The 12,480-nt window shown below is 37.8% G+C and overlaps 1 protein-coding gene across 50 annotated transcripts in view; it reads left to right on the forward strand.

The window, feature by feature from the left end:
- LOC129023809 (ras-related protein Rab-40A-like) overlaps positions 1 to 12,480 on the forward strand; it is a 194,516-nt gene that overhangs the window by 122,517 nt on the left and 59,519 nt on the right. For 33 of the 50 annotated variants that reach the window (XR_010125408.1, XR_010125407.1, XR_010125406.1 and 30 more), the window contains 4 exons: positions 6,129 to 6,319; positions 9,298 to 9,380; positions 9,572 to 9,682; positions 10,176 to 10,316. The gene's annotated coding sequence lies outside the window, so the exon portion shown is untranslated. The remainder of the gene's footprint in view (positions 1 to 6,128; positions 6,320 to 9,297; positions 9,381 to 9,571; positions 9,683 to 10,175; positions 10,317 to 12,480) is intronic. The other 17 variants (XR_010125410.1, XR_010125397.1, XR_010125404.1 and 14 more) reach the window with 1 other exon arrangement.

Raw genomic sequence — 12,480 nt, forward strand, 5'->3', positions numbered from 1 at the left:
AGAAGAAAAAGCCATGTTAGCCCATGGTGGTTCATGTATGTCTTTGGTTGGAAAGTATCTTTCAGTAGCTTTTGTGCCATGTGCCAAGATGATATCTATTTAAGAAAATGTAAAAAGGTAATAACTGTAAAACCAAAAGAGAAATTATTTCAAAAATACATTAATCATCATACTTAATATGCATTAGACAACTTGGCTATTCAAATAATTCCTTGGAATTCAAAGATGAATTATCTTCCTTTTTAGGAATTCATAGTGCTTTTCCAGGTGGTTTGTCCAGTGTTTTAGGTTTCTTTGGTTTGGAGACAGGCCTGATCGGACCACCATTGATTGGTGACGCAGATAAGGTGTGGTGATTTACTCAAGGTCACCTAGAGTTTATGGATTAGGGCTGGCACTGGGCACAGGTATATCTTCTGTCTCACACAGTTATCTATTCTCAGACATGGCATTAGCATTTTTCTTATGTATAGTGAATCACTTTTCAAGGGTTCAGAGGATACATGCTTCCCTGAGGTTAACTTGCAGGTAATATAGGAAGACATGGAATACCTTCAAATAAATGGAAATGGGATAATGATTTTCCTTTCCTTTCCCAAAATCTGTTGGGACATTAGAAGAAAAATGCCTGGAATCATACAGCATGCAGTCTTTTGTGTCTGGCTCCTTTCGATCAGCATAATGTCTCTGTGATTTCCATTATTGTTGTCTATAGTTGTAGATTGTTCATTCTCATTGATGGATGGCATTGCATTGTTCGGATATTTCACAATATATGTATCCCTTTTGGAGATACATATTTTTCAGTGTTTGACTTATGAATAATGGTGTTATGAATGATCTTATACATATGTTTGGATAGACATTTATTTTCATTTCTCTTGGGCATGTGCCAACGACTGACATTTCTGAGTCACAGGGTATGTGTATGTTCATCTCAGTGGATACTGCCCATTTTTCAAAGCGGTTTTTCCAATCTGTATCCCCATCAACAGTGTGTAAGAGTTCCACTGCTCCACATCCTTGCCAGCACTTAGTTTTTTCCGTCTTTTTTGTTTTTTTCTTTTGGTGGGTGTGTAGCAGTATCTCATTGTGGTTTTAATATCAGTTTCTCCTTAATTTAGTTCTCTCTGAAGTTTTAAGTCTCTTTTAGTCAAAGAAGGTCTGTACTCTTTTTAAAAACCTTATTTATTTGCTTAAGAAATTGGATTGTTGTCCTGTGGAGTTTGCATTCTGGATATTGCTGATTGTGTCCTTATTTTGTTATTTATTAAGTTCATCTGGCCACTCTTATGTCCTTTAAATTGGTAATTAGATTTAGAGGCTTGTTCAGATTCAAGTTTTTTGGCTTGAATATCTCAGGTGAGGTGGTGTTTATTCTTACAGTGTTACACTAGGAGGCTCATTGGATCTGGTTGTCTCTCCTGTGATGTTGAAATTAATCACTGGATTCAGGTGTTGTCAGCCTGATCTATTCTTTATAAAATTTCCCTATTCACTTTTACTTCATGTTTTTTGCAGTCTCTGAATATTCTTACCTGTATCTGCATTTCATTAAATGTTACAAAAAGGGTGACATTGTAATTCTGATTTCTTCTGCCTTCACCAGCTGGAATTCATGTATAAAGAAAACTTCCTCTGACCTATTAGATTATGCTGAGATATGGTATACACAGGGAAGGTAGGATGAATGTTTAGTTCTTTTGCAGTATATCCACTTTTCAAAACAGTGACTTGTTTCCTTAGGAGTTTCCAAAGGTGAGCAGTGAGCTTGTTCTGTTTGTGTTTTGTTTTTTGGATTCAGTCTGAGTACTTTTGTTTGCTCATTGCTACTGGGTTGGTCATTGTTTTTTGTCCTCTCCAGTGTGTTTAACCAGGAAATGTGTATCCTTTGTAAGAGATAAACGTCATCTGCTTTTATCCTGGGCTGCTTCTCTGTCCTATGGTAGGTAATCATTTTATTAGTTTTTGTTATTACCCTTGTTCTAAAAAATATAAGCAAATACAATATGTATATTATTATATTACCTCCTCAGTAAAAATTTATCCAGAAATGAAAATGTTCTGTATCTAAACTGTGCAACACAGTAGCCACTAGCTAGCTGTGGTTATTGAGCATGTGAAACATGATGAGTGAGACTGAGAAACTGAGTTTGTAATTTAATTTAAGTTGCCACATGTCAGTAGTGGCTACTGTATTGGATACTGCTGCTCTATACTTTTTTCTTCTTCTTGCTTTTTATTTCACAATGTGCCATGGAGATTACTCATAGCAGTATAGAGAGGGAGTCCTCCTTGCTTTTTATACTTGCATAGTACTCTAGGGTGTAGTTGTACCTTAGATTATTTAGTTGGCCCTATACTGGGCATCTGTCATATTACTACTATTCTGTTAGGAATTTTCTACCATAAATGGCCTTGTGTATATGCCTTTTATCTTTTTGCAGTGTTTCTTTGGGTTGGATTTTTAGAAGAGGGATTGCTGTTTCCAAGAGTAAATACCAATGTATTTTTATAGATAGCATCAAACCCCCCCACAGGGATTGTACCATTTAATATTACTTCTAGTAATGTATGAGAATGCCTATTTCCCCACAGAGTAAGAGGAATGCTGAGGGGAGGTGAACATCATGTGAGAAGTTCATGAAAGCCATCTCACTAAATCAGGAGAATTAGATATTTGGATAGGAGTCCTACTCCTGTGCTTGTCTTTGACAATTCAGTCTCTACTCTTTTCAGTCTTTTGTGGATCTGGGTCCACATCCCTCAAACGGGAGAGGCAGTCTTGCATAAAGCAGAAACTCCATGTCAGCTAGAAGACCAAATGGGAGGGAATTCTCTCCTAGGGAAAAGACAAGCACAAAACCAGAAATCCACAACTCTGATATAGTGAAGGGCTAAAAGAGAAAGTAAACATGTAGTCCCTTACTCATGAGGAGAACCAAGGATGAAACCAACACAAGGATGACCTTATCCTTACTCTCTATCTGCGAACTGAATAGAAAGCTGCAAGAGTTTGTGTGTGTATAATTGTTGTGAAGAAGACCGAGATACAAACAACATGCAGATACCCACACTGAAACATACAAACACACTGTCAAATAAATAGTTTTGACCTTTTTGTCTTATGCATAAAACAGTATACTGTGAACATGTTTCCAAAGCAGTGAATATATGAGCATCATATTTGTAATTTCACAACTTTTTGTTTTCCACATTTTGTACAATAAAGTTTCTAAATTTAAAACACTAGAGAATTGCACATTTATAAAATAAAAGAATCCTCTGTCTCCCTACAATGTGCACACACTGATTTATGAAATATAATTTTTTAATGTACTATTTTCACACAGCAGCATATGAACATGATTCTTAATAAATGCATTTCTACACTATAATTTTGTGACTAGGGTCACAGATTTTTCTGATTTACAGAACAGAATCTCAATAACTTTATCACATTATCAGTTAATTATTTTCATTGTTTAAGCTTTATCAAATATAATCGAAATGTATATTACATATTAAAAATATTGTCTGTCACACCTTCTCCTTCTCCATAATACAAAGATAGTTTCTCTTAATTTATTGGTATCTACTCTTCAGATGTTTTTCTCTGCATGTAGTATACTAACTTACTTTTATTGACACACATACCTCTAAATCCATGTTAATCTATCTATATAAATTATTTTACATAAATCCATGCACTACATTATAATTTATGACTTAACTGGTTAACTAAATATGATTCTGTTTCATATTTTTTGTTTTGGTGTATTCCCAAGTGTTGGAATTTATATCATTTTTCTGAGATTTATATATTGTCTCTTGATATGATTGGCTTACTTCTCTTGTTCATGAATATTTCATATTTGGAGGATATAAAACATGATTGAATATGGGTTAGAAATAATTTCTCCCAAATTTTTGTATTTCTTTTTATTTTCTATTTTGGCTATACAGATACTATTCTATACTTTATAATTTTTTACTATTTAAAAAGCACTTCAGCACGTTGTTTTCGAAAGAACAACTCAAAAATAATAATGCTTTAAGGCTGGGTGCAGTGGCTCACACCTGTAATCCCAGCACTTTGGGGGGCCGACATGGGTGGATCACTTGAGGTCAGGAGTTTGAGACTAGCCTGGCCAACATCAGGAAACCCCATCTCTATTAAAAATACAAAAAATTATCTGGGCTTGGTGGTGCACGCCTGTAGTCCCAGGTACTCAGGAGGCTGAGGCAGGAGAATCGCTTGAACCCGGGAGGAGGAGGCTGCAGTAAGCCAAGATCATGCCACTGCACTCCAGCCTGGGTGACAGAGCGAGACTCCATCTCAAAAAAAAAAGAAAAAAAAAATGCTTTAAGTTATATCAAATGTTAGCTGACAGGACAGAAGGGAAAAATATTTTGAATAATTCTAGGTTTAGAATCCTGGAACAATAGTTTATAAGGTAGTTTCCCTAGATCAAGTTACCAATCTTTTAATTTGTGTTCCCTGATCTAACTAATGGGCATAACTATTGGTACTGGATAGAATTGTTGAAATCAAAATGAGATGAAATATAAAATACCCTTTATATAGTAGTTGTGTACCTGTTAATAGACTACCATCCAGGTTCCCTTTCCAAAGGGCCACAGCTTGGTCTAGTTCAACATCTCAGGGATCAGCCAATCCATGTATATACAGAAGATACTTTATCTTCCATTTAGTAGTGTAACTTGCTTATTTAACTGTAGTGGGTAGAATTTTGTCCCTCTCAAAACACGTCCCAATCCTAACCCACCCAAACTTTATTTGGAAATAGGGTCTATATAGACATAATGAAGTGAAAGATCTCCAGAAGGGAATATCCTGAATGTAGGTTGATGCCTAACTCCAATGACTGGTATCTATATAAAAGAAAGCAGAGGGAGATTTGACACATCCAGGGAAGAAGGCCGTGTGAAGATTGAGGCAGAGATTGAGTTATGCCACCTCAAACCAAATAAAGCAGGAGCCACAAGAAGCTGAAAGAGCTAAGAAAGGATTCTCCCCTAAAGGCTTTGGAGGCAGTGCAGTCCTGCCTACACCTTGATTTTGTACTTCAGGCTTTGGTTTTGTACATCGGAATCATGGCATAATTAATTGCTGTTGTTTAAATATGCAAAGTTTGTGATAATTTGTTATGGTGGCCCTAGGAAACTATTACATGTACAAACATCATACCCCAAATGTCATTGATTATGAATAAACATTGGTCGATACCCTAATTTTTTTTTCATGGCTACAGGGATACGAATGCCAGTAAGACATGTGAAAAGTATTTAAAAGTGCCAACATTTCGTAGGTACTATATGCTTTTAATGTATTGGATCATTCAGTGCCCAGAACACACTTATGAGTTAAATACTATTGAAAATTCAGTTTTACAGATGGAAAACTGAGGGACAGAGAGGATAATGACTTTGCCTAAGACTGAACTGTTAGGGAGTGGGACAGCTTGGACTTATGTCCAGTGCATCATGCTCTAGAGCCTGGGAAACTGTGAAAGCTCTGTTGTTAGGTGAAAGAAGCAGTCTGCAAGCATACATACTTTAGGAGCTCATTAAAAGTAATATGCCCTATGTTAGTGTATTTATACAAAACCTGGACCTAGTAAGAAATGGGTGGATTATGACTTTGGAGAGAATGTTCATGGCAATCCCAGAGACAGAAGCCACAGGACAGTGGGATGATGAGTGGGAAGTGAAAAATGTTAACAGAGCATGTAGAAAACTCTTTGGTACTTCGAATATGAAGGAGAAGAAGGATAAGGGAGGGAGAGACAGAGACAGGAAGATCTGTATCCTGTAGCTGAATGGGTGATGAGGGGGTCCAAGGAGAGATTTTTTTTTTAAATCTTCAATTTCTTGAAACTTGACCAAGTTAAAAGCTAATGTGAAAAAAAGCTATCTCAGAATTAACCCTTGAAGTTGACCACATGTTTATTTCCCTTATGCTTTTATATCACATTAGAGCTCATGAGATACCTCTGATGGAATAGAATGGGTTTGAGCTCAATACATATTTAGTTATTACCTAATGAAATAATAGACATTGTGTGTGAAGAAATGCTAGTAACTCTTGGATTTTTGTCTCTCAGGGAGGCAGCAGATGGCTGAAATTCTGATCCGATGTGGCTGGTTAATGCACGATCTGAAAACCCCTGCACTGGTGATTTTGGGACAGATCTAGAATATACCAATAAATATATTAACATACCAAGTAGTCTAGGAGCAGCCACTGGGCAAACACCAAACCTTGCATCCCTGGTGCTGTCTCTGAGCTCAGCAGGTAAGTTCAAAGACATGCCTGTTCTTCCCAGTGTGGGGAACTAAATTTGGGTCATCTCAGAAGCATGATGTTGAGCAGCTCTTATGAGCTTCTGATAACACCCACGAAGCAGAGAAACTACTGTCTACAAAACTTTGAACTCAAGACATATCACAGGGACATTTGCTTTCTTCAAATAGATGTCTGTGTTCTCATAAGGGGGAGCAATGAGAAATGATTTTTCACAATGCCTGCCTTAGCACTGAGGCTCAGCCAGCCCCTAGTGCTGTGTCCCATTTAAAGGCCATTTAAGTCCCACCCCATGCCATATACTCTCAAGAGGTTTCCTCATGTACCCATAAGGCAGCTATGTAAGGATGGTATGGTCAGTCCCATTTCACAGATGACTAACCTCAGGCTCACAGAGCCTAAGTCACCTCTTCAGGTAAGTGGCAGGATTTGAATGAAATTCCATCCCTCACCCTCCCTAGAGTACCCTGAGCAGCCTCCCTTTTAGAAGATGGGTTTCTGGGCTTGAGAAATGGTGAGATTTCACCCCCCTGCTATTGTAACCCCATGAGTCTTTACTCAACAACTTTTCTGGGTGAAGATGACAGAGGTGAGATCCCATTCTTTGTGCCAAGAGACCTGTGTGTAGGGACACATGAGTTGGCTGATGCCTGAAGTGGTGAGTGGGCTCAGGCAGAAACTCAAGTGTTGGCCTTGAGACAGGTGAGCATATATATATATATATTTAAGTATTAACTTACACAGTCACAGGGTCCCACGATAGGCTGTCTGCAAGCTGAGGAACAAGGAGAGTCAGTCCGAGTCCCAAAACTGAAGAACTTTGAGTCCAATGTTCGAGGGCAGGAAGTATCCAGCATGGGAGAAAGATGTAGGCTGGGAGGCTAGGCCCATCTCTCTTTTTCACATTTTTCTGCCTGCTTTATGTTCACTGGAAGCTGATTAGATTGTGCCCACCAGATTAAGGGTGGATCTGCCTTTCCCAGCCCACTGATTCAAATGTTAATCTCTTTTGGCAACACCCACACAGACACACCCGGGATTAATACTTTGTGTTCTTCAATCCAATCAAGTTTACACTCAGTGTTAACCATCGCAACTCCTTTAGGCAAATGCACTCTGTATTTCATCTCCTTTAATCTCAACAGCTATTCAAGTTACCCACAAGAATACCCACTGAATTATGACCATTATTCAGATCAGGGTACTTTAGGCGAGTTTCTGTACATCAGGGAAATACCTTTGTTGTGTCTTGATTAGCGGGTAATTCTGAATTATTCTAAAGTTTTCTCCAGTTTGTCTCTGTGCCTCCTGGGCTCAGAATGATCTAATCTTCTTGGACACTGCCATTACATGTTCCAAGGCAGTTTAACATTTTTTAAAAAATTGTGATCCATGTGGCTTTAAGTCAGAAAATAATTTAAATTGAAAAATTCTAAATTAAAAAAACTAAGAATAGCGTAAAAACTCTGGAAAAATCCCTACAAACTAGAGCTGAGATACAGGATTAGAATTCATGCTTTGTGAAGCACACTAACAAAGAGCTTGGCAAATAATTTCAGTGGAGAAGTCAAATAGTTAGATACATGAACAATAAACACATGAACTATGCCGAAACCACAAAAACTAATAAGATGTAAATATAAATCCTGAGAAGAAAAGTGGAAAAAATAGGTTGCAAAAGAAGATAAGGATGTGATTCGACCTTTGGAACAGACTATGTGTGTGTGTAGGTGAACATATTTGTGTGCATCTCACTTGTGGAGACACATTTCACAGTATGCACCATTCTATGGACAGCAGACACCTAGGGGTCAGGGATTAGGAGCTGCTCCAGTGAGAGATACAGGTTAATTTCAATTCATATATGTGTTTTTATATATTGTTTTACATTTTATATTCAGGAAAAAGTATTTTGATGAAATATTAAAAACAATATGCTGTGAACATATTGACAAGAGTATGGTACACATATATTCCTTACTTTAGGCATTCATTTATTCAATTTCCTGGGGAAATAAAGTAGATTTTTAAAAAATGAATTGATTCACACATGAGTGTGTGTGTGTGTGTTCTAGCTCCTCTAGCTCTACCACCTCAAATACAGTTCACAATTGCAGCATTATCCCCAGTTCAGACTGATGCTGTACTTCCAATATCAGATTTAGATATCCCCGAAAACGTACTTTTTTATAACCCAGAAAAATAATGGATACAGAGGGATTCCTGTAGGTACGTCAAAAATTCTAGAAAACTGGCTGATCCCATTAATCAACCTCCCAACCTCCATCCCTCCCTTTCCCCTGCTGAACTCACCAGTCAGCTCTCAGAGTTGCAATCCTGGCTCTGGCCACTAGGAGACATCGCAGCCATCTTCACATTTGTTCTTTTTTAAGGAAAAGGAGTACATCTAACAAAGAGTAACAGATGTTATAACATGGTTTGTTCACTGAAATACCAGTTCTGTTTGGAGTATTCGCGTGTATATTAAAGCAGTTCCATTTGCTGTCGACCCCAAATCTACATCGCATTCATTGATTCATCTCTTCCCTTCTCAGTGTAGGTAGAGGTTTCCACACTGTAGGAGGGTCCCTTCCAGAGAGCAGGGCGTTCGTTCACTCTCCATTACCCCACCCCTGTATAGGCTTCCTGGACCTTCTACCACTGCCTCCCACTCATCCCCTCTCCAGGGGCACAGCTGCCCAGACCTGCCCCTTGTGCCGTCATCCTCTCTCAGTCACCTCTCACCTGCCCTGATGCTCACTTAAGATTCTGTCTTCCAGCAACAGCCAAGGAGTGTTAGACCTACCTGGTGTTTCATCCTATGGATACCCCACAGTATATGTATTTACAGTCTTCTTTTACACTTACCAGTTTTTTTTTTTTCTTTGACAGAATTAGAATGAATCATTCTGCACTTAGGTTCATAAGCTGTGGTTTAAGGGAAGTATTGTATTTTTTGCTCCTTGCAGACACGTCTTTGTAGAAGAGTTCTATAATGGTGGTACAATGGCGCCCCCTCGTGACAGAAGCTTGAACTACAGCTTGAACATCGGTGAGCAGGAAGGTGGGAGGGAGGGGCTCTGGCCCATGCACACCCTATAGAGCATTCTGAAACTCTGGGTTGAAAAAGGAGGCATTCCAGGTTAAAGGGATACAGAAGGCCAATAGATATTACAGCCTCTTTATATGCTGAATAGAAAGCTGTATGTGAGAATAACAGAAAAATCATTTTAATTTCTGTAGAGATGAAAATATACTGTCTACATTGTTCAACACAATAGCTAATGGCAACTGTGGCAGTTGAACACCCGAAACTTGATGAATGTGACTGAGGAACTGAACTTTTAGTTTCATGTAAGTTTAATCAACTTAAATTTAAATGGCCATATGTGGACAATGCCTGCTATATTGGACAGCAGTGGCTCAACACATTTTTCTGTACCTTTCTTCACTTAACAATATATGCTGGAAATCATTACAAAGGAGTAGAAGAGGGAGTTCTCATTGCTTGTTTTACCTCCATAGAACTCTGGGATGTAGATGTACCTTAGATTATTCAATCAATTCCTTATTGGTGGACATCTGTCTCATTTCTAGTCTTGTCCTGTTACAAATTGTTCTACCATGAATTGCCTTGTGTTTATGCTTTTTGTCTTTTTTGATTTTATCTTTGGGGGTACATTCTTAGAAGAGAGATTGCTGGCCCCAGAAGAAAATATCTGTGCTGCATAAAATAAAGGATTTGAAACGAGAGGATCTGGAAACATGGCAACAAGCAGTGAATGTTGGTTCTATCTCATTATTCTTTTGATTCCATGTACTTTCTGGTCTCCTATTTTCATCCTAGTGTGACATGGTGAATGAATTTAGTGAGCCCCAGGAAGAAGGAAGATTAAAGAAGAGCAAAGAATAATAGCTGGACAGAAGATGGGGGTCATTGAACCTATATCCTAGTTGCCTGACCAGTAAACTGACCACGGGTCCTGGGGTGAGTCCTCTTCTTTTTCTGGCCTCTAGTCTACCACAGAAGGACATTTAATATAGGAACAGTGGTTAGCTGTGTGGGCTTTGGGGTGAGAAGGACTTGGATTTGAGTCTGGGAACTATCACTTGATGGTTGCATAATCTGGAGCAAATAATTTATCATGTATCCTATAATTGTTGGCATTTTTATTATTGTTTATTTTATTTTATTATTATTGCACCATTCTTCCAAAGGGTGAATGATAGGAGTCAGGATTACACTGTCGGGTATTGCAATGTTCCATGAAACTTTGCTTTTATAACTGATGGAGTCTTTGACATGCAGATTAAAGGATGTCTGTAGAAAGCTCATGAACAGACCCATATATGTATTACATTTAATATGCAATATAGATATGGCATTTCCAATCGGATGCATTGTTTGAAAATTGGGGTTGGGTCAGCTGTTTCATTAAAAGGCAAAGTTAGATTATATATCTTGTAATTTAATCAGAATGACTCATCCACATATTACTACCTTGTGTAAAAGTTCAGATAAAAGTAGAAATGAAAATAAAAACCCAGAATACCAAGCTCCATATATAGTATAACAGTTATATAAAATGTAATGTATGTATATCCATTACATTTGCTTATATACATGTATAAAAAACAAAATAGCATGATGTAAATTTCAGTAAGGATAGGAATACTGATGATAAAAGAAAAACTTCAGCCAAATTAAATTTAAAGGACTTTGAGCAATGAACAATTCATGAATTGGGCAGCCCCCAGAATCACAGCAGATTTACGGAGACTCTAGCACAGCCATATAGTGGAAAAAGATTTATAGACCAAAAAAGGGAAGTGATGTACAGAAATTGGAAGTGAGGTACAGAATGGCTGGATTGATTATAGCTTGGCATTTGCCTTATTTAAACCCAGTTTGAACACTCAGCAGTACATGAATGGTTGAAGTATGGCCTCTGGGATTGGCCAAGACTTAGCTGTTGTTACAGGCACATACTCCTAAGTTATGTTTTCAATTTTGTCTATTAAGCTAGGTTACAGTTCATCCACAAGGACTCAAATATAGAAGTACGAAGTCCTTCTCAGGTCACATTTAGTTTGCTTTAACACTGGATATTAATATTTTTTAATTTCTGCACTTGACTCAATATTAAACTTTTGCAAAAACAAGTGTGGAATACATTTATGATAAAAATGTAGCTCGTAAAATATGTTACTTAAGAAATATTTCAAAAAAAAACGTAGCCATAAAATTAACCCAGGTTAATATTATACCTACTTTAGTTTTTCTCTAACCCTAGGTCCCATAGGCTCCCATCTGGCAGTAGGTTTATGCCTTCCTCCTGAAGTCACATTCTTAACCAGAACACTCTTCTCACGGGGTCGCACTCTCTCCACCCTTTCATTTGTTTTCTCTCTGCACTTAGCCTGGGCAACAGAGCAAGACCCTGAAAAAAGAAAGAAAGAGAGGAAGGGAGGGAGGGAGGGAGAGAGAGAGAGAAAGGGAGGGAGGGAGGGCGGGCTTTGCTGTCTCTTCTTTGTAACACAGGTAACCTGATCATGCAGTGGAGGAGAAGGAAAATCATCCCCTCATTACATTTTGTTTGATGTCCTTTCTTACTACCTTCTTTTACCTTCCATTTGGACATTGGAATAGCAGCCTTTCATTAAGCTCTGGAAAGGAGATAGCACCGAATGACAGAGCATGAAGATGAGTCTGCTATAAAACAGACTGAAACCAGAAGACCTGGGTCCCAAGTACCAGATCTGTCCTTGTATACCCAGTGGTTAGGGATGTGGGCTTTGGAGTCAGATAGATCAGGTAGAAAATGTGTGTACATTTAATAACTGGTTTCATGATCTTTAGCAAATATTGAGTCTTCAAATTAATGAAACCCATATTTAGTATACATACATTAAATATGCGTGCATAGAGAATGAAATGAGCATTAATACAAAAAAATTCTACGTTTAAAAATTAACTAGTGATGTGATTATTTATTAATTATATATCTGGACTTGATTATATTTCCCTGAATTTCTTAATTGGTATGGATCTTTTTAAAATCAGAATTAAGTCTCAGAGAAATAGTGGTTGTTATGAAATATTAAAGTAACACAAAAAATTATAGAATACAACAGACTTCTACATATTCATG

This window comes from Pongo pygmaeus, chromosome X (genome assembly GCF_028885625.2).
Source record: "Pongo pygmaeus isolate AG05252 chromosome X, NHGRI_mPonPyg2-v2.0_pri, whole genome shotgun sequence".
Lineage (NCBI taxonomy): Eukaryota > Metazoa > Chordata > Mammalia > Primates > Hominidae > Pongo > Pongo pygmaeus.